Source organism: Palaemon carinicauda, unplaced genomic scaffold (assembly GCF_036898095.1).
Source record: "Palaemon carinicauda isolate YSFRI2023 unplaced genomic scaffold, ASM3689809v2 scaffold1637, whole genome shotgun sequence".
NCBI classification, from domain to species: Eukaryota; Metazoa; Arthropoda; class Malacostraca; order Decapoda; family Palaemonidae; genus Palaemon; species Palaemon carinicauda.
In genome coordinates this window covers 20,341-44,089 of record NW_027169189.1, presented here as the reverse complement: position 1 = coordinate 44,089, position 23,749 = coordinate 20,341, and the positions used below count along the sequence as shown (strand labels likewise).

At 37.5% G+C, this 23,749-nt stretch overlaps 1 long non-coding RNA gene and 1 pseudogene across 2 annotated transcripts; both read left to right on the top strand.

The window, feature by feature from the left end:
• Window positions 1-4,254: 4,254 nt before the first annotated feature.
• LOC137635719 (U4 spliceosomal RNA) lies at window positions 4,255-4,317 on the top strand (annotated as a pseudogene).
• A 10,698-nt stretch (window positions 4,318-15,015) lies between these two features.
• Window positions 15,016-23,451, top strand: LOC137635718 (uncharacterized). 2 transcript variants are annotated; one of them, XR_011042758.1, is made up of 3 exons: window positions 15,016-15,131; window positions 16,185-16,347; window positions 23,286-23,451. It is a non-coding gene; the product is annotated as an uncharacterized lncRNA (long non-coding RNA). The 2 variants fall into 2 exon arrangements; XR_011042759.1 differs by having other exon boundaries at window positions 16,185-16,404.
• The last annotated feature ends 298 nt before the right edge of the window (window positions 23,452-23,749 follow it).

Genomic DNA, 23,749 nt, shown 5'->3' with positions numbered 1-23,749 from the left:
TTTTCTAAAAGTGCAATCTTCTTTCATATAATGTCTATATTCATTACATGACATGACATTACTGATTCTAATAATTACAGTGAATTATGTAAATAACTATTCATTTCTGTCATCTTTCCATTGAGAGATGGCATTAAGATTGATCACAATGAATAGAAGGGAAGAGTACTTGAGCAAGTACTAAAACTAATATCAATAGTTAATCAATGTATTCTCTCTCTCTCTCTCTCTCTCTCTCTCTCTCTCTCTCTCTCTCTGAAACTGCTGCCAGAAGCAATGTTCTCTGGAACATGGCTGAGGAGAAGAGTTTCACTTCGGACTTGCAGAGAGAGAGAGAGAGAGAGAGAGAGAGAGAGAGAGATATACTTTTTCTTTACAGAATAAGATTAATTTAAATATGTAATGTAATAAACAAAACAAAAAATAAAAATAGGCAAAACAAAATAAAAGAAGGAATAAGGATGAGTAAAAGCGATCTCTTGTTACTCTATGGACATGAGTCTTGGTATAACCATGAAATAATCTCCAACAGATTTAGTAGATTTGAGAATAAAGTCCTCCGAAGGATATTGGGAGTTAAATGGCAGGACAGAATTAGAAATGGAACTATAAGAGAGATTACTCGAGTACTATATGTGGATGAGATCATAATGAGGGGTAGATGGAGATGGTTTTGGTCATGCTCTTCGCACTCCCCAAGAGAGATTAGTTCACCAAACCTTTTAACTGGGCTCCATAAGGCACTACAAGAACTGGAAGACCCATACCTACATGGCTCAGGACTATATAGCGTGAAGTAGGAGATGATGAAAGGAGAAGAATTGAATTAAAAGCTCAAGACAGAGACAACTGGCGAAATCTAACCGAGTCCTTTTGCGTCAATAGGCGTAGGAGGAGATGATGATGATGATGATGATCTCTTTAGACTTTGAGTAGGTTTACCACACGATGTAGGAGCGAAGAGGAGAAAATAGCTTTAATATTACACGAAATTGATTATGTGTCAACAATAAGAAAAAGAAGAAGAAGCAAGGCAAAACAAAAGAAGAAGAAGAAGAAGAAGCAAAACAAAAGAACAACAACTCCAACAAGGAATCGAAGTCTATTTAGGAAGGTTTCTTCTTCTTCGGTTTCCATGGGAGTAAGCCAAGAGAAGAGTTTGGGGGGGGGGGGCAGCTCTGCCGGGACACGTCTACCGGACAATTGCATCATATGTACGAACATTTCTATTATTCGTATTTGTATTCTTTTGACGTGAAATGAATTAAGGTTTCATCGTAGCCTGATTGTGAACGACAGAGTGCAGTTCGAAAGATCGCTCTAATAAAAACAAATAATTTCAAGATGAGATATACTATTTATATACATTTGGAAACTGGAAAGGAACAAAACTAGGATAGTGAAAGGAAACCTGTATGATATATATATATATATATATATATACATATATATATATATATATATATATCTTAATGATTATTTCTGTGCAGATCTGGTATTATTATTACTACTTGCTAAGCTACAACCCTAGTTGGAAAAGCAGCATGCTTTAAGCCCCAGGACTCCAACAAGGAAAATAGCCCAATGAGGAAAGGATACAAAGAAAAAGAAAATTTTTAAGAAGAGTAACAACATTAGAATAAATATCTCCTATATAAACTATAAAAACTTTAACTAGACAAGAGGGAGAGAAACGAGACAGGACAGCGTGCCCGAGTGTACCCTCAAGCAGGAGAACTCTAACCCAAGACAGTAGAAGACCATGGTACAGAGGCTATGGCACTACCCAAGACTAGAGAACAATGGTTTGATTTTGCAGTGTCCTTTTCCTAGAAGAGCTGTTGACCATAGCTAAGAGTCTCTTCTACCCTTACCAAGAGGAAAGTAACCACTGAACAATTAGAGTACAGTAGTTAACCCCTTGAGAGAAGAAGAATTGTTTGGTAATCTCAGTGTTGTTAGGTGTATGAGGACAGAGGAGAATCTGTAAAGAATATGCCAGACTATTCTCTGTATGTGTAGGCAGAGGGAAAATGAACCGTAACTAGAGAGAAGGATCCAATATAGTACTGTCTGGTCAATCAAAAAACCCCATAACTCTCTAGCAGTAGGATCTCAATGGGTGGCTGGTGCCCTGGCCAACCTACTACCTACTTTGACTCTTTCTATCTTGGATTGGTACTTCACACTTTAGAATCCAAAAGATGAAGGAGGATTTGGATAGGGAAAGCGGAAATGTAGGAATGAAAATTGATCCGAGTAAAACTAAGATAATGTTCAATGAAAAATTCAGTGAGACAACAAATAAGGGTTATTGGATAAGCATGGAATGGAGAGCTTTTGGTAAATAAGACGAAAACATAGAAATTGTCTTTACAGAAGATTAAATCGAAAATAAAATGAAATAAACTTAAAAAGAAAACTAAAAAGGCAAAACAAAATAAGATAAGGAATATGGATGAGTATTCTCCATAGATGGAACAGATGTTGCCATTAACAAAATAGGCCCAAGATCTGATTAGGCCTACCACACGACGTAGGGACGAATAAGGAAGAGGAGAAAGTAGCCCTTATGTTAATAGGAACTGATTATGTGTCAACATTAACAAGAAGAATAGGCAATGCAAAACAAAAGAAGAAGAAGAAGAAGAAGAAAATTAGGAAGGATTCCTCTTCTTCAGTCTTCAGGGGTGTGGACCGAGACAAAGATGAGGGAGGGAGGTGTGAGCCGCCTGGCCAAGGCCGTCTCGAATCCAGGCCTGGTCTGTTGGTCAGTGGGTGAGTGGGGGAGGGAGTCCGGCATGAGTAGGTCGATTGATTATAAGGAATGAATGTGGTTCTTTACTTTAAATTTTTGACATATTTATTTTCATTGTTCCACTGTTATTGTTTGCAACTCTCTAAGCTATGGATTTCTTCCGAACTGTCTTATCAAAGAGGGATATCTCTGATTCAATAGTAAGTAGCAAGGGGAAAAGTGTTTGAATACCAAAGTAATTTTGTAAACAGTTTAGTAATCTTTTCATCCATATACAGGAGGCTGATATACCGTGACCAACTACCACACAAACAATATAATGCAATTGTAATTATTAAAACAATAAATATAGTGATTCCCCTACTCTTATAGTTAGGAACATATCGGGCTCTCTTGATGGCGTGCTTTTTCTTCATCAGCATTTGGAAAGGAAAACACTCACTTTCGGTCCAGTTCGTTAATTTCCTTTGCAGTTTGGCACACAGCACATGAAAGGGATTAGCCTGGATTCCAAAAACAGTCAAATTTTCTGGAATAACAGCAGAAAGCTTTGAAGAAATCGAGCGAGACCCCTCTACTCACAGCCTATAGTAGCTGTGTGAAAGCAGTGCTCGTATCACGTGGACCTTTCTAACCCCCAAATGGCCCGGCCTTCACTAGAGACTGTAAAAAAAAAAGGGGGGGGGGTAGGGAATTTACATCTATCCAATTCTGAACAGTAAACATATCGGTGTTGTTGTGTAGGTAGAAACCATAACATTGTTTTCTTTTCTATTCTTTGAAGAAAATCAAAGTTATATCAGTCATTTTCTTTTCCGGATCTGGTTGACTTTCTCTCAGGTTATCCAGTTGGAAACAGGAAGCAAGTCCTTTATACTCTTGGTCTTTTGTGGAGATTAATGTTGCTTACTTAACTTTATTTTCATTACATAGAAAATTATTTATAATTAACAAATATCAATATTAGTTCAAGACGATTATTTTGTACATGTTAGCATCACATAAAAATGAGTGCAAGAGATCCTCGTCAAATCCACATAAATTCCTTCATTGTTTCTGAATCCAACAGAAAACTTAATGGTGACATTTATCTTCCTAATCAAAACTATCTTTTTGGGGAACCTTCATCTCTCAGATATATTATTAGGTCATTCAGTCAAACTCTCTCAAATGAAGATGAGAAAGTCTTTCCCTAACAATAATTAGTAGAGTCAGCATATTTTGAGAAACCGAGCCTGAGGGAAATCCTTGTTTATGAAATATGTCATCATGGAAGGACACGTGCTGCCCTCTTGTTACGACTTAACACGTGGTTCAGATTGCATTAGAAATTTCTTCTAGAAGCTTCCATGGCGTGATCGAAGTAGGCATTTTTGAGGAAGCCAATAGAGACACAGAATTGTTAAAAAAATACCTTCTATGGAAATGACCACTGCACATTATAATTAACTCCGCCCATACATGTGCATTTAAAACTTCAAAGAAGAGATTGTCCAAGCTTTGCGCAGTGGCAGTATCGTAACCAATGAAACCGAGGTGCGATTATTGCTAGTTGAATTGTCCAAGTGAGATAGGACAGGACATAAGACAAGAGAGGAACTATGTCTGAAGCAGATGAGATCAAAGTCCTAACGAGATAAGAAGCAGAGAAGACCAGAAGTCTGGTAGCGCCAGATTCTAACCTTCCTTTCAGGCGACAAACGCCTATCTCCAAAATCTGTTATGGCCGAGAAGAAGAGACAAATTAAAGCAGCCAGCCCTCCCTGCTTGAGATGAGAAGTAGCCAACACTGCCTTTCCGCTTGCCTTAGTTCAACAGTATCATCGAATTCTTAGAAGAAGATCTCTGATGTCCCATCTTGATGCCACCCTTTCTGTGACGTCTTCGAATCCGGTCATCGTGCCACTTTCATCTGAACTTAAGCTGCCTTCTGCAACGCTCTCAAGCATGAAGCCTCCATACCAGTATCGTCTCAGCAGCTGCAGAAAACTATGCCCTAAGTATTTCTACCTTACTGACTGTTCCCTTTTCTATTGATGTTTTGGTTGATTTGATTTGTCAGTTAAAGTAAACGGATTAGTAACATGATTTTCTTTATATAAGTTTGTGAATAAATGGGTTTGTATTTTTTCGTGAGTTTCTATTTATATTCATTTCCCATATTTCAATCGGTGTTGTTGGAAACATTTATCTTCGTTATTAAAAGAACCTGTGATGATTTTAAGATCGTAACAGTGACCTTGGTATTCCAAGGTTCAAAATCCTGTAAGATACCCTAGGCATCGAGAGAGAGAGAGAGAGAGAGAGAGAGAGAGAGAGATGAGAGAGAGAGAGAGGTGAGAGAGAAGTTTCACGATTTTATTAAGAGACTAAACAAGCACCAAGACATAGAAATTGTCTTTAAAGAAGAAGAAACAGAATATACAATGAAATAAACTTGAAAAGAAAACTAAGAAAGCAAAACAAAATAAGATAAGGAATATGGATGAGTATTCCCCGTAGATGGAACAGATGTTGCCATTAACAAATTAGGCCCAAGATCTGATTAGGCCTACCACATGACGTAGGGGCAAATAAGGAAGAGGAAGAAGTAGCTCTTATATTGATAGGAATTGATTATGTGTCAACAATAACAAGAACAAGAGACAAAGCAAAAAAAAATGAAGACGAAGAAAAGTCGAAGGAATCGAAGATTAGGAAGGATTCCTCTTCTTCAGTTTCCAGGGAAAAGGAGAGGTGGGGGAGGTGTGGGCAGCCTGGCGGACTCCAGCACAACCTTGGGACTTCTAGCAGACAATTGCTTCGTATTTACGAGCAATTTAGCGTGAGATGATTTAAGGTTTCGGTGTGGCATGATTGTGAACGGAGTGCAGTCCCAAAGGTCACTCTAATCAAAATTTATCAATTTCAAAATGAAATGTATCATCTTTAGATATTTGGAAACTGAAAAGGACCAAAGAAGGGATAGTCGAGGACTAGGAAGGTTTCCTCTTCTTCGGTCCCCAGGGGTGTAGGCCAAGAGAAGGTGGGGGGTTGGGTGCTGGAGCCCATGTGGAGTTGAGCTTCGCTGTAAGGCGAATTTTTTTCTAAAACTGGTTTGACTGGTAACTGCTTCCTTAAATATACGATCAGTCACTGCATTCTTAAGGAACTAAACTGTTTATAATCTACTTAATAATAATAATAATAATAATAATAATAATAATAATAATAATAATAAAATTCTAGCCATTAGACAATACCAAAAGGCCACAGAATTGACATTTTGTGTGGTTTCCGAATAAGAGAGATGGTCTGTTTGGACCTCTGATCTCCTGAAGGAAGATCTTCGGTATGATTAGTTTGAAACACAAAAGCAAATGTTATTCCAATTGAAAACTTCGAAAGGTTAGAGGAGTAAGATGCTCTGAAATGGATAAGTAACAACTTTGATCATTCTTTTAAGGAAAAGTTTAATATTTGTATATATATATATATATATATGTATGTATATATGTATATTTATATATATATATATATATAAATATATATGATGTTTATATATATATATATATATATGTATATATAAATATATATATATACATATACATGTATATATGTATATATTTATATATGTATATATATATATATATATATACATATACATGTATATATGTATACATATATACATATATATATATATATATATATATTCATATACACATGTATATATATACATGTATTATATATATATATATATATACTGTATATATATATATATGAAATATATATATATATATTATATATATGTATATATATATAGACACACGCATACACAAGGAACAATATGCAACACGGATACGAGAGCAAACTATATTCGAGAACATTCTCACAAGTAAGAAAAAGAAATGTACGTTGGCAAGATATAGAATGAGAATGACAGATAATAGACAGACATTAAGAACAATAACAAATTGGGTCCCTAGAGATTGCAAAAGAACCAGGGGAAGGAAGAGAAGTCGATGGATTGACGAGCTAAGAAAATTTGCGGGTATAGACAGGCATAGAAAGACCATAAACAAAATTGCGTCCTCCCAATTGGGAAAAGGAACTGACTCAGAAATGTCTATAATTGTAAAATGCAAAGACTTTTTATTCAGTTTTAAATAATAATTGCTGAAGTCGTCGAAAATCAGTTAGAGTCAAATGGTGATCATTACTTCAGACGAATTGAAATCACTTCTCTAACGATTTCAAAGTAACACAATAACTATATTATTATTCCCAAAAATGCCTGGAGTTTGCATCCCAGAATTATTTGCTTCTGGTGTGAGATTTTATTACTTATTCATTGCAGGCAATAAAAGCATTTGTATCCATGACTCTCATTTCCTTGAAATCACAAACGGACAAGAGGACGAATACCAAATCAGTGCTTTTAGAACAATGAGAAAAATGTTTGCCGAAACGTGGACTAATTTCTTGTCTGCAAACAGATCTTGGCTTTCCTGATAAAACCAACAGTTTATCTTTAGACTGGAATAATTATCTTGTTTATAAGACGGTAATGTTGACCAGCTTCTGATAAGCCAGACGTGCAAAGAAATTCGGAAATAATATCAACGGTGCAACAAAAAAAGAACGACATTAGCAAAACGGTTTGTTTTTCTTCGAACAATATTTGAAATGAACACCCCTCTCTCTCTCTCTCTCTCTCTCTCTCTCTCTCTCTCTCTCTCTCTCTCCTGTTTTCTTTTAATTTTCCTGAACTTTTCTTCACTGAATTTCTTTACAAACTAACAGAAGACCTTAATCTCTTAAAATTTTGAAATTTATATTTTTATAATTTTTTTATTTTATCAAAATCAAACTTTGATAAAATCTACGGATATTTTATTGAAAATTTCACTAAGTTTTATCCAAACATTCCTTTTCATTTTATTTACCATGTGTTCTTGCTAAACAGTCTGCTGATTTTTATTTCACCAATTGATATTGCAATGTATCTTTAATAAATCGTGTTTAAAGGCAAACAGAGAATTATTGGAATAGAATATCTAATAATGCAATTTTTTAAGATTCATTTACTACATATCCTATAAAATAAACATTTATTATTATTATTATAATTATTATTATCATTATTATTATTATTATTATTATTAGCTAAGCTACAACCCAGTTGGAAAAGCAAGATGCTATAAGCCCAGGGGCCCCAACAGGGAAAATAGCCCAGTGAGGAAAGGAAAAATTGAAAAATAAAATATTTTAAGAACAGTAACAACACCAAAATAAATATTTCCTTTATAAACTGTAAAAACTTTAACAAAACAGGAGGAAAAGAAACTAGATAGAACAGTGTGCCCGAGTGTACCCTCAAGCAAGAGAAATCTAACCCAAGACAGTGGAATACCATAGTAATAAGGTTATGGCACTATCCAAGACTAGAGAACAATGGTTTGATTTTGGAGTGTCCTCCTAGAAGAGCTGCTTACCATAGCTAAAGAGTCTCTTCTACCCTTACTAAGAGAAAAGTAGCCACTGAACAATTAAAGTGTAGTAGTTAACCCTTTAGGTGAAGAGGAATTGTTTGGTAATCTCAGTGTTGTCAGGTGTATGAGGACAGAGGAGAATGTGTAAAGAATAGGCCAGACTATTCAGTGTATATATAGGCAAAGGGAAAGTGAACCGTGACCAGAGAGAAGGATCCAATGAAGTACTGTCTGGCCAGTCAAAAGACGCCATAACTCTCTAGCAGTAGTATCTCAATGGTTGGCTGGTGTTCTGGGGATAATCCTAAAGGTTATACAATAGGTATGTTATAAGCAAGTTAATATGTGCAATTTTAGTTGTTTTAACTATCAGTAAGTGCTTGGCCACACCGAGCGCGATGAGCGTCGCGGTAGAGGCATGACTCGGGCGGCAGGCCAGCGACACACCTCTCTTGCCTCCTCACTCCCAGCAGTCAAAGATAGCCTTCCTCGCAAACATGACGATGGTTTTTGAGTAGGAAATCACTTCCGATTGAAAATCTTTATTTTAAACTGAACAATATATTATACAAGAGTCTGGATTTACGATTTTAATAAACAGAGAAGTGAAAATAAGTTAGTTTTAAGATTGATGTTGCCAGTCTCGTTTGTACGACGACAGATTTAATTGAATATCTGCGTATTACACAAGTCTTTTCATTCCAGAATTAACTAGCATTTGCATAAAATATACTGTTTAAAGGTACATACGACTCTTTTTACATTTGAAATTTCTCTACTTCATCTTTTAGATTTGTGTATATATATATATATATATATAGTATATATATATATATATATATATATATATATATATATAAATATATATATATATATATATATATATATACATATATGAACATATATCACAAGCACACGTGATTTTAATTAATGTAAATATCATCCACGAATGGCATTTAATACCGAATTCTATCTTGGGAATATATTATCCACTTGGAATTCATTTTATGGTAACAGCTTCTGGCCGGGTGGGGATTCGAACCACCACCTGTACGGCTGGAAGCCATGCTGGCAGGGACCCTACCGAATGAGCTATCAAGAGAGACAAAAGTTTATGATAAGTCACCCTACATATTCCTGTCGAATTCAGGAATCTGTTCATAGACTTGAAATAAACCCATCTCCACCATGATAGCTGAATCGTGAGTTTGCAACACGTGGTTATTTTAATGAACATATATCACAAGCACACGTGATTTTAATTAATGTAAATATCACCCAAGAATGGCATTTAATACCGAATTCTATCTTGATAGTTGAGTCGGTAGGGTCCCTGCCAGCATGGCTTCCAGCCGTACAGGTGGTGGTTTGAATCCCCACCCGGCCAGAAGCTGTTACCATAAAATGAATTCCAAGTGGATAATACATTCCCAAGATAGAATTCGGTATTAAATGCCATTCGTGGATGATATTTACATTTACATATATATATATATATATATACATATATATATATGTATATGTATATATAAATATATATATACATATATATATATATATATATATATGTATATATATATATATATATATATATAACTAAATGGTTATTAAATAGATTGCAAAGCACAAAAAGGCGTAGAACTACCCACTACTTTATCACCATCCATTTGCAGTTGATTGCCATAACTTCATTTATTTCATTAATTTTTGCTCTCCGAAACACCTCCCAAAAATTGTTGATTATTTATGGCAGGAAACTAAAAACTGAACACGTACCCCTTCAGGAACTGATGAAAAATGGTTTAATCTTGGGTGAAGACGCTTGGAACTGCCGCGGTTTTTTAAACATGGAACATAGCTTGGCGGCAGATGCAGCGGTTTCAGGCTTCTCGCACCTCCTATCTGGCCAGATAGTAGGTTGGCCAGGGCACAAGCCACCCGTTGAGACACTACCGCTAGAGAGTTATGGGGTCCTTTGATTGGCCAGACAGTACTACATTGAATGCTTCTCTCTAGTTATGGTTCATTTTCCCTGTGCCTACACATACACTGAATAGCCTGGCATATTCTTTACATACTCGCCTCTATCCTCATACACCTGACTACACTGAGATTACCAAACAATTCTTCTTCTCTAAAGGGGTTTAACTACTGCAATGTAATTGTTCAGTGGCCACTTTCCTCTTAGTAAGGGTAGAAGGGACTCTTTAGCTATGGTCAGCAGCTCTTCTAGGAGAAGGACACTCCAAAGTCAAACCATTGTTCTCTAGTCTTAGGTAGTGCCATAGTCCCTGTACCATGGTCTTCCACTGTCTTGGGTTAGAGTTCTCTTGCTTGAGGGTACACTTGGGCCCACTAGTCTATCTTATTTCACTTCCTCTTGTTTTGTTAAGTTTTTATAGTTCATATAGGAGATTTTTATTCTAAGTTTACTGATCTTAAGATATTTTATTTTTCCTCGTTCCCTTTCCTCACTGGGCTATTTTCCATGTTGGAGCCCCTTGGCTTATAGCATTTTGCTTTTACAACTAGGGTTGTGGCTTAGCAATTAATATAAATAATAATAATAATAATAATAATAATAATAATAATAATTAGGTTTCAATTTGCCACGGGAACCTCTTCCCTCTAACCTCGCTGCTGGTCGCGTTCGTTGTGGCCGAAGCCTTTAACGATGAAAAGCCTTTTCATCGTTGAGGGACAACAAACATTTGGAAGCATTTTGTTTGACCGTATATTTATTTCTTTTATTTATTCCACATATCATTTGTTTTATTTGGGTATTAGAATGTATTAGTTTCCATAATTTTTTTTATTTATTCTTGAATTTAAATGTCACAGAAGAAAAAGTAAAGTTAGGTAAACTAAAGAAAACAAACAACAACGAGCCGAATGCTTCTTCTTCATCTTCTTCTTCTTCTTCTTCTTATTATTATTATTATTATTTATTATTATTATTATTATTATTATTATTATCATTATTATTATTATTATTATTATTATTATTATTATTATTATTATTATTATTATTATTATTATTATTATTATTACTTGCTAGGCTACAACCCTAGTTGGAAAAGCAGAATGGTATAAGCCCAGGGGCTCCAGCTGGGAAAATAACCCAGTGAGGAAAAGAAACAAGGAAAAATAAAATATCTTAAGGAGAGTAACAACATTAAAATAAATATCTCCTATATAAACTATAAAAACTTTGACAAAACATGAGGAAAAAATAAAGGATAGAATAGTGTGCCCAAGTGTACCCTCAAGCAAGAGAACGCTAACCCAAGACAGTGGAAGACCATGGTACAGAGGCTATGGCACTACCCAAGAATAGAGAATAATGGTTTGATTTTGGAGTGTCCTCCTAAAAGAGCTGCTTACCATAGCTAAAGAGTCTCTTCTACCCTTACCAAGAGGAAAATGGCCACTGAACAATTACAGTGCAGTAGTTAACCCCTTGAGAGAAGAAGAATTGTATAGTAATCTCAGTGTTATCAGGTGTATGAGGACATATGAGAATCTGTAAAGAATATGCCAGATTATTCGGCGTATGTGTAGGCAAAGAGAAAGAACCGTAACCAGAGAGAAGGATCCAATGTAGTAATGTCTGGCCAATCAAAGGACCCCATAACTCTATAGTGGTAGTATTACCAACAAAGGAAAAGAAAGGAAAGAGATTAGAGCAAAAGTGAAGAATTGTCCAGTAAGTATAGTTAAGGAGTCGGTTCATAAGCTAAGTATCTGGGAGAATAGTACACAGAGAAAGGAAAGAAAGAAGTGCACGATAATAAGAAACTCAAAAGGGTCGCGTAATTGGTCAAAGGAATATGTAAATATGGAGACAAAGAGAGTAGGAAAAATATCAATGAAAGTCAGAAAAAATATGTGAAATAATGGTTGAACCAAATATACTAATATAGAAACCTAGATTGAAATAAGAGATAAAGATATGAAATATCTAGAAAACTTACAATGCAGAATGATAACAAATATGTAGAAACAGTAATATGGCTCGCAGTGTCTTGCAGAAAGAACATAAAAAATGAATGCTCTCCCATAATAACATCATAAACTGATGGAGAGAGAGAGAGAGAGAGAGAGAGAGAGAGAGAGAGAGAGAGTAGTCATACAACAAGGTTAAGAAGGAAATACCTAGAGAGAGAGAGAGAGAGAGAGAGAGAGAGAGAGAGAGAGAGTAGTCATACAACAAGGTTAAGAAGGAAATACCTAGAGAGAGAGAGAGAGAGAGAGAGAGAGAGAGAGAGAGAGTAGTCATACAACAAGGTTAAGAAGAAAATACCCAGAGAGAGAGAGAGAGAGAGAGAGAGAGAGAGAGAGAGAGAGGGAGAGAGAGAGAGTAGTCATACAACAAGCTTTAAGAAGGAAATACCCAGAGAGAGAGAGAGAGAGGAGAGAGAGAGAGAGAGAGAGAGAGAGAGAGTAGTCATAAAACAAGGTTAAGCAGGAAATACCCAGAGAGAGAGAGTAAGAAGGAAATACCCACAGAGAGAGAGAGAGGAGAGAGAGAGAGAGAGAGAGAGAGAGAGAGAGATTAGTCATACAACAACGTAAGAAGGAAATACCTAGGGAGAGAGAGAGAGAGAGAGAGAGAGAGAGAGAGAGAGTAGTCATACAACAAGGTTAAGAAGGAAATACCTAGAGAGAGAGAGAGAGAGAGAGAGGAGAGAGAGAGAGAGAGAGAGTAGTCATACAACAAGGTTAAGAAGAAAATACCCAGAGAGAGAGAGAGAGAGGAGAGAGAGAGAGAGGAGAGAGAGAGTAGTCATACAACAAGCTTTAAGAAGGAAATACCCAGAGAGAGAGAGAGAGAGAGAGAGAGAGAGAGAGAGTAGTCATAAAACAAGGTTAAGCAGGAAATACCCAGAGAGAGAGTAAGAAGGAAATACCCAGACAGAGAGAGAGAGAGAGAGAGAGAGAGAGAGAGATTAGTCATACAACAACGTTAAGAAGGAAATACCTAGAGAGAGAGAGAGAGAGAGAGAGAGAGAGAGAGAGAGAGTAGTCATACAACAAGGTTAAGAAGGAAATACCTAAGGAGAGAGAGAGAAAGAGCAGAGAGTAGTCATACAACAAGGTAAGAAAGAAATACCCAGAGAGAGAGAGAGAGAGAGAGAGAGAGAGGAGAGAGAGAGAGAGAGAGAGAGTATTCATACAACAAGGTTAAGAAGGAAATACCAGAGAGAGAGAGAGAGGAGAGAGAGAGAGAGAGAGAGAGTATTCATACAACAAGGTTAAGAAGGAAATACCCAGAGAGAGAGAGAGAGAGAGAGAGATAGAGAGAGAGAGAGAGAGAGAGAGAGAGAGAGAGAGATGACACCAGAAGGAGAGAGAGACCGAGTAGTCAGAGAGATAACTAAGGGTCAGTTGAAGAACCACTAATGGAAAGTGTTGGTACAGCAGCATTGAAGATATTCGTTGTAAATATAAAATGAAAATAGAGGAAATGATAAATTGTGGGAAAAAAGACTTTAAAAAAAATAAGGAAATAATTATGGAAAAGATAGAGGAAACTATTGAAAAGAATAAGATATGTAGAAGAGAGTGGCTCACAGCCTTCTTTTATACAAATGGATATGGATAAGACAATACCAATAATAAAGAAAGGGTTAAAAATGTTCAAAATAAAAGCAAATTTCAGGGGTAGGCTATAGGCATAGAGGATGTTTTTGACCTGTGCAAAATATAAAGAGATAACAAAGAACGTATCTTTTCATAGTAAAAATTAGGAAAACTAGAAGAACATGTTGTGAATTCTTAGCAGAAAGCTGACATAATAAATGATAAAAGATTACAAATGTTGATTTTTAACTAGGAATATTACTTGAAATATAATACTTATTGGCGTTTAGTCACCAATTATGGGTGAATTTTTTTTTTATCAACCATACATTTCTATATTTATGAAGCTGTTAAGCCTGTTTTTTTAAATATAATTTGTTACTTAGATAACCTTTGTAAACACATAGAACCATTGAATTTTATTATTGATATAAAAATACCAGTTTATACACAATTAAGCAAAACCTGAAAACTACTGATTCATATAACTGAACAATCTTAAACACGAGTTTATTTATATATGTAAAAGTTTAAAATGGGAGTCATTTAACTAATAAAAAGCTTGAATATACACAGAAGCACAATTTTATAGTAGTGTATGTGATAAAATATCTAGAAAAGTATGATTTAATTACAATAAAATCTAGACATTGTCAAGGCTAGGTCCTATATATTCTATCAAAGTCTATCATAAAACGTTTTCTTTAAAAGAATCGAAATGTCAAGAATTTATTGTCAGACGTACGATAACAAATAGTTTCATAATCCTTAATATATAAATATCAGATTTTATATATGTAAAATTAATAGAATATGTATATTTAACATTTTATATAAGAATAAATATTACTGAGAAATAATTCTATACAAAGTTTCGTTCATGAGGTTTGACATTGTACGACAACTTCTCATTTTTTTCAAACCGCTGCCGAGCAGGGGTGTATTCGTACGATAATTGTTGTACATGTACGACTATTTTAGGTCCGATACTGTGTACTATACATACCTTAGGTATATACATGAGTGTGTGTTTATTTATACAGTTTTGTTACATTATTTTTAAATAAGTTAATCATGTAACTCCTTAATAAATATATTGAAAGTGTGTACGATAAATTTGGTTTAAAAAACGACAAATTTAAGGCTTGTGTACGATAATCCAGTGGAAATAATCGGGCAAGCTGGCAACACTGCTGCCGAGCAGCCAATGTAAACAAACAATCTATCATGGGTTCATGGCTGACTACTCGAATCTCCCCCAAGTTAATTCTTCGATTTTCGTAAATTCTTCGTTATTTCCACCTTTATTATCCACAAAAGTAAGTTTATATTACAAATGAATCTCTTTATTGTTGTTTATGATTCCGTAATTATGTTTTCTAATGTACAAGTTCAATTTATGACAGGACCGGCTGAAGCCCTTACAGTGACCCTAAGCAAGATTGGATCTATGGCGTCCATTGGTCCACAACAGCACATGTGCTTAGTTATTACGTTTGCTCGATCATTTCATGCAATGTAAAGGCATGACTAACCGAATGGAGGTTGCTAATTCCTAAAATGGTCCAGAATTCAATTTTCAGTTTAAACTTCAACTATGTACTTTGTGCCATATTGGGTTTTTATTGTAGTTTAGTACAATATTATTTAGGCCATTGGAACTTGCATAATCTAATAGCTCTCTCTAAATACAGTGTTTTGACCCCATGGCCTACTGTCGGCAGCCACTGTTAATGGAGATACAGAATTTAATAAAGAAAAGTATTAAATTTATTAAATTGAACATTTAGGTTTTATTTTACATTAACACAATTTTCCCAAAACTATTTCAGTAATTTCAAGCATATTTTAATAAATAATTAGTACGTTCATTCAAACCAATAACCACAAATCGCTGGTTTATGATTATTTAGGTAATCAAATATAAGTTTGTATAATTGATAACCCCGAAATACCAGCCCACGGGCTGACGCCGGTAGCAATACGTTCCGTCTGCCAGAACATTTGAGCAATGCGGTCATGGTTAATCACTAGCGAAGCGAGCTTGCATCGGAGAAAAAGCGGTAAAATTGGAGTTATGGACGTGACAACATTTTGATCATATAGTTGTTCCTGTAGTAAATACTGAAATGTGCTTTCACTGGAATTGATCTGAATTTCAACAGCAAATAAACTGAAAACACATTAGACAGTCTTAGATCGCGGATATTTTTTTAGATGGTATTGATTAAAAATTTTACTCTGAAGATAGATATTCATTATGCATATACATAGATCTGGTATGTGTTTAGATGCATTACTGTATTTTATACAATGTATGTTATTGATAAGTGTACTGTATTACGCACTGATATTCCATTTGACAATTTCAGGACCTTTTGCCATGACATCGAAGATGTACGACGCCATATGCAAAGCTCTAGGCACGTCACGTTTTGTCGCCTCAGGTCAGATGGGAGGCGGATGCATCAATGAGGGGACGTCTATGAGGTGGAGGACACAAAGGTCTCTGTGAAGAGAAGCTTCAATGAAAAGGTACAGCATTTTAAGTACCTTTACCCCTTCACATAAATCCTATAGTTCATGGAAAAGGTATTTCATCCTTATCACAGTTTTATCAAAAATCAGTTGTTCTGTCACTAAATACAAACCCTCCGCTATTTATAGGGGATATTACTTTCGGCGAAGCAGAAAGATGAGTCGTGATAATTTTAGCCAGGGAAAACCACCCCAACCACTAGTTAGTGGTAGGGGTAGCTGGCTAACGTGCTCACTCACATACCTTTGCTGAGCAACCACTTTGCTTTCTGGCTCGGTAGCAGACGGACGTTGCTGCTCTCTCCCTAGTCACTCCGGCCCCTAGCTTTTCCGGCTCCGGTCACTCCGGCCTCCCCCGCGTTCGACCCAGGTCACTCCGGCCTCCCTGGAGTGTGAAAAGTTAGCAATATATATTGTTTGGTTGTTTGAGTGTGTGTGTGTGTGTTTATATATCCATATATGTAATTATACTTGTTTACAACTTTTATTGTACATTTATTATGTCCACGGAGGCTAGATAAGAAAAATAAGAAAAAGAGAGGTCTGGTAAAAGGTGGGTCAAGTCACAGTCACAACAACCTGACATTCTCTCTCTCTCTCTCTCTCTCTCTCTCTCTCTCTCTCTCTCTCTCTCTCATTTCCTCCGTATTAATAAATAATAATGATAACGATTATGATAGAGGTAAAAATTTACTACTACTAGTAGTAGTATTAATACACAGTAGTAGTACGATTTACTACGACTACTACTACGTATACATAGATATTTTAGTATCAGTAGGCTGCCTGATTTTTTTTTTTACTTAGACGCATACCTTTGTATACAGAAATATTTTAGTATCAGTAGGCTGCCTTGATTTTTTTTTTTCACTTAGACGCATACCTTTGTATATAGTTAATTTTTCATATAATTTAAACTATTATATCGTACTATATTATTTCATTTTATGTAATGTTAATAGCAATGTATTGAAAAAGTAAAGAGAAGGCCAAACTAATTTGTTACTATATTATCAGAGCTTTGAACCAGGAAGGCGAGTCGTTTACATCACGATAAAGCCAGTCAGCGCTCCCATGTTGTGGTCAGGGTGTGGTGAGCCTTGTTTGGTTATTTCTGTTATTACATATTCTTTCTAGATTACATAGTATTATGTAGTTATTGCGTATGTGTATGACTATACTGCGTAATTATTTAATAAAAGAGAGAGCCTGTTGTTATGTATTCTTTCTAGATAACATAGTATAATTAGTGGGCCGGAGTGACTATGGTGATAGGCCGAAGTGACTAGGGAGGTAGGCTGTAGTGACTAGGGTTGGGGGCCGGAGTGACTGTAAACCATACTTTTATGCTTTTACTTTTCCAACTGTGTGTACACCTTGTTCCATGCATACCTGTCCTGGTCCCGAAGGCCGCTCTTACAGTACCATTATGTCCTCCCTTGAGACGGGACCCCACAGCCTGTGTCCGGCTTGCCGGGACCATCAGTGTGATGGGGACAACACCTGTGATGAGTGTAGGGAGTGGTCTGCCTCCCAGTGGGAGAGATATGGGCGCAGGTAAAAGAAGTCGAAGTGAGATTCTTTGCCTTCGGGGTCTTCCTCAAAGTCAAAGAAATCTTGGACTCCTTTTTTGACTACTCGATCTCATCCTGAATCTGCTCCTCTGCCAGTCCTCACTGGGGAATGGCTGATTTGCAGTGCAGCCCTGTTAACTCCAGGTCAACCGGGCCAAAGGATGGTACTGTTTCCCCTAGCATTTCAGTCTTTTGCCATCCCCCACGGAGTGCCTGCTCTCTTTCTGATTTGTCAGTGTTTTGGCCATCTTTGGGCGTTGATGGTCCCCCTTCGAAGGAAGTTCTGTTCGAACTCTTTTAGTTTGGGGGGATGAGGGGAAGCGCACTCCAACTCTCTCGGAGGTGGAGCCTTCTGCCTTAGGTGCAGGTACTGCTGCCCGTCAGTCAGACTTTTGGTCTCCTGTGGCTGAAGCCGAAGTCTATACTTCTCCTCTTGGGGCGGAGTGAGAACAAGGTCCTATGCATGTTCCTCCTTTGGGAGAACATTCCTCTTTTGTGCGAGAGAGGGTAATTCATGACCAGCATGTGGATTACGCCTATACTTCTCCCCCTAGTTCTGGGGGAAAACATAGTCATAGGTGCAGTTCTCCTAGGGAGAACTTTTCTCTCCTTTGAGAGACCAGGCTTGTGAGCAGAGTCCTCCCCTGAGGAATCTGTTAGACGATACCATTCGGGGGTCTATCAAGTAGAGGAGTTTTTTGACCCCTCTCCACCCCATGTGTGCTCCTCCCCCTGACATAATGAGACACCTGTTTGAACCTTCAGGTTCTCATCTCGTGGTTCCTTCGGGTTCTCATGACGGTTACGCTGAGCCTTTGGGCTTCTGTTATGCTGAACCTGGGGATTTTGGGTCCTCGTAACGCTGAGCCTTCGGGCTAGCAGGACTCCCGTTACGATGAGTCTACAGGTTTCGTAAACTTGAGCCTTCTGGCTCCTGTCATGATGAGCCTTCGGGCTCTCATAACCTTGGTTTTCAGGGACCATGTTATGCAGAACTCCTCGGTTTTTTGTGACATGGGGTTTTGCAACCTAGAACCTCCGGGTTCTCGTCGCATGGAACCTCTTGGTTCTCGTGGCCGTGAGCCTTCATGCTCTTGTGACCTGGGACTTTTGGGCCCTCGTCAGGTTGAACCTTGGGGTTCTCGTGACCCAGAGCCTTCAGGCTCGTGTGACGCGGAGCCTTTGCGCTCTCGCTATGACGACTGCCCTGGGATCTCATTACCAGACATTTGTTGGCCAAGAGAGATCGTATACCTGTTCAGGAAAACCCTCTCTCAAGACGAGATGACTTCCAGTCTCGCCAGCCGCTTGCCAAAAACCAGGAGAAGGTTGCGAAGTATGCCATGTAGGCTACTTCGTAGCTGGACCTCTGGTTGGGATCTGATGGCCATTGATCATGTCTCAGGACTGGTCTCGTGAGTCCATAAGGAGGTTGATGGAAACCTTCCTCTTGTCGGGCACCAGAATGATTAAGTTCCTCTCCCACCAGATTGTCAACCTGTGGGCAAATACCATCCTCAAGAGATGGGATTCGATCATTGAGAAGTTCCATTGATAGCTCCCACGGGCTGAGGTATCTAGGCTGAGAACCTGCTCTTTCTATGGGAGTTCTCTTTTCGTGCCGTTAGATGTCGAGCGGATGGTGGAAGTCCAACCAGACCAGGACTCCTTCCTCCAAAATGCCTTGACATCATGGCCATATCAATCTCTGCCACAGAAGAAACAGTCTTCTTCTAGACCGCAGATGAATAGGACCAGGAGCCCAAGACAGCAGGGCCCTAATGCATCTAATAAGTCCTTTCAAGGTAATCGTAGAGTTTCGAAGTCCTCCTGTGGAGGTAGAGGGAACGGGATCTGGCGGAGGCCAATTCTGCTAGGACCGGCCATCCTCCCACATATCCACCTCCTTGGGGGATGCAGCAAAGCCGCTTGCTAAGGGGGCTGCAGCTTGGGGGTGAAGCCTTGACACTCGATGTGATTCGTTCAGGGTATCGCATCCCGTTCATTGGATCTCTCCCTGTACTGACTTGGGATCCAGTCCCAATGAGCTCCTATGCGAAGGGATCCGCAAAAAAGCTGGCCCATTGGGTCGAAGTCCAGACCATGTTGGGTAAGGGTGCTCTCCAAGAGGTCTTCAACGAGTCTCAAGGCTTCTTCAGGCGACTCTTTCTTGTGAAAAAGGTATCTGGAGGCTGGAGACCAGTCATAGAGGTCTCAGCCATGAACAAGTTTGTCAGTCTGCAGGTAAGATCCATTTCCCTTGTGCATCCTAAGTATGGAAATAATAATACATGTTGCATCCTCAATACCTCTTGTGAGGGGGGCATTGGGTAAAGTCTCAGTAATCTCAAATTCCTATGACTCGAGATCCTGTAACTAGACCAGCCACATTGCTAGTATCACAAACACAGCTTGTTCAGGCTGCTAATCGTTCAGAGCACAAATATTTTAGCGAGGGCAGGGTTCCTACCTCCTACTATCTATGTAGTATGGGAGAGAAGCCCAGGTCAAGTGCCGAAAGCCAGTTGGTATGGACTTCTCCCTCCTAAGAGGTAAGTCATCCTCTATAAATAGTGGAGGGCTTGTATTTAGTGATGGAACAAATGACAAATTTGAAAGTAATTTGTATTTTTCTTAACAATACAAACTGTAGCTATTTATAGATTTTGTCCCCAAAGAAGTTCTGCCAGAAAGAAAAGTGGTTGCTCAGCCCAGGTGTGTGAGTGAGCGGGAAAGCCGGCTACCCCTCACCCCTCCCACTAACTAGCGATTGGGGTAGTTATACCTCGCAGAAATTCTCATGGCTCGTCTTTCAGCTTCGCCAAAAGTAATATCCCCTATAAATAGCTCCAGGTTTGTGTCGTTAGGAAAAATACAAATTACTTTTAAATTTGACATTTCAATGGTCTTAATATGGTACTGTATTTGTAATAGGAGTATAAGGTCAAATATCTTACCATTGGTGAACAGATAATTTCTTGATGAATGCTTGTAAATGTGGCTCAAATAATGGCGATTTTTCAACTTAAACATATTGAATTCATTCTTAATCTTTCAAAAATTTTAAATATTTTTTTTTTCTCTCATAGAAAACAACATAATAATGGTAGAATTTACTTAAAGATTCCAAACTAAGTAAACCGGACAAAGTTCCTGTGCAGTGCTTAGACTCTGTATCAAATTTGTCTCATTGTAATCTTATAGTGAGTGCAGAGTTCCATTGCACCATTAGTTCGATTGCTCGTCACTTACCGTCACGGGGCTTATCATTGTCAAAGGGTTTTACTCTCACATCAGCAACTCTGTACACAATTATTTACGATATCCTTCAGCTGTATGATTCTGTTAACATCTGCTGAAGTTGTTTTTAAAAATGCACTTGCTTAATCTTAGTAAAAATATTGCTTTGGTGGAAATAAATCACATACCAAACAATTGCATAAGATGGTCCAATCTTAGTTGATTTTACCCTACTGTATATAAGAATCACTAAGATTAAAAGATGATATCTAGTAAGTCATTGGATCTTCAAACCCATTTGAAACTTTTGATTGGATTGTATAAGTTGTTTAAGGGTTACTCTGATGACATCCTGCCTCCTAACCTCACAGCCTCTTTCTTTTATCCCAATCTGTCTTTAAAATGAAGGGAAAATTTCCCCTCTGGATTTCAGTGAGGTTCGCAAGGAAATGCCAGGGGAGTAAAACAAGTCCGTGCTGTGGATGATCGGATACTTTTCACACCTTGAGGGGTACTGTCAGAGGACTCTTGAGATCATAGCACCTCATTAGTATGATTTTTATCATGTTTAGAACTGGTGACTTCACATCAGTGCTAATAGTATTGTGATATCTTTTTTATGCATAATAGAAAATGCCACTCCAACCCAATTTTTTTGGGTTATTGCTGCGACGTTTTTGGAGTGGTAAACTGACACAAGTCTTATTCTTATTCATACTTGCAATGCAGATTATTGTTTGTTATTCTTACCAAGTTCACTAGTGTCTAGTTGAACTAAAAGTACTGATGACCACCATGTAACCACCAGTTAATTAGTGACTCATTATAAATTAAGTAAGAATGATATCTTCATGAATATTTACTTAGTATAAGTAAAGTAAGAATCATATCTATGCAAGTATTTATTTTGAGTAAAAGTAGTGTAAGAATCTTATTTACATAAGTAATGACTTCATCATCATCATCTCTTCCTACGCCTATTGATGCAAAGGGCCTCGGTTAGATTTTGCCAATTGTCTCTGTCTTGGGCTTTTAATTCTATACTTCTGCATTCATCATCTACTTCGCACTTCATAGTCCTCAGCGATGTAGGCCTGGGTCTTCCAGCTCTTCTAGTACCTTGTGGAGCCCAGCTGAATGTTTGGTGAACTAATCTCTCTTGGGGAGTGCGAAGATCATGCCCAACCATGTCCATCTACCCCTCATCATGATCTCATCCACTATGGCACTCGAGTAATCTCTTATAATTTCATTTCTAATCTTGTCCTTCCATTTAACTACCAATAACCTTCTGAGGGCTTTGTTCTGAAATCTGCTAAATCTATTGGAGATTTTTTCATTGTTATACAATGAATCATGTCCTTAGAGTAATACCAATGTCAGTAAACTGATATATAGTCTGATTTTTATATGTAATTTCAGGCAATTTGATTTCCAAATTTTACTCAACTTAGCCATTGTCTGATTCTAAAGACCCTGTATTGGAGATCATAGTTCCTAAATATCCTGTACTTAAATGATCCTACCTCGTTAATCCTTTCTCCTTCCAATGATATTTCATCTTCCATTCTCATCATCTCTGTCTTTCTTTTGTTCATCTTCAGGCCAACCTCATATGATATTTCATGCATTCTGGTAAGCAAGCATTGCAAATCCTGTGACTTAGTATAAGTAAAGTAAGAAACATATCTATAAGTATTTACTTAGTATAAGTAAAGTAGGAGTCATGTATGGTGCAGGGAAGTGCACAACATTTAGAAATCAATTAATCTTTATAGACAAGTCTCATATATAACAGGAAGGACCTTCCCTTAGGACCTCCAATTGGTGTCTTCCTTCTAGGTGCTCCTCTACACTAAGGCAACAATGTGATAAGCATTGTAGAGGGTTAGCGGCTCCCTCTAGTGAAAGATACCAGATAGGATAGCTCAGTACTTCTGTCGTACATTGGGGACAGCATTCTTGAAAAAGCCTTTCAGTATTACGTGATTGAAATGGTAAATTTATGTGTCAAATGTAAATATTTTCTATAAACACTATTTACAGATGTTTCATTTATTTGTACCTCATGTGGCATTCTTGAATTCTATTTCTGTTGGTTCGTAACTATCCCTCTCGCAGGCTCCACCTATACAACATAAAAACATGAAAAGAAAAAGGCCAAGTCGAATGATAGCTATGCCGGCCAAGGCGAGAAGGAGTGCCAGCAATGCACATCAAAGTTTGGCTTCCACATTGATATTTGCTGTGGATACCTCTCCCAAGATAACAGCTAGTGTGATAATTTGATTGTAAGTATCGTTGATTTTTTTTCTTATCCTTTCTCATTTCAATAGCCAGTACAGGCTGCAATTTGAGATAGCAGTCCGGATTTTATCTGTATACCGTATTCCTCTCAAACAGGTATGTTGTTGATGCTCTATGAAATGTATGAATTTTTCTTTCATAGTTCTTAGAAATAAACCCCTATTCTATAAAAGCTTTTATTATCTTCTGGTTGCTCTTACTGATACTTGCATCACTGCATTGATTATAAGTTTTCCAGGTTGCTGCAATTTTAAGGGAAATATTACAAGATCCATCAT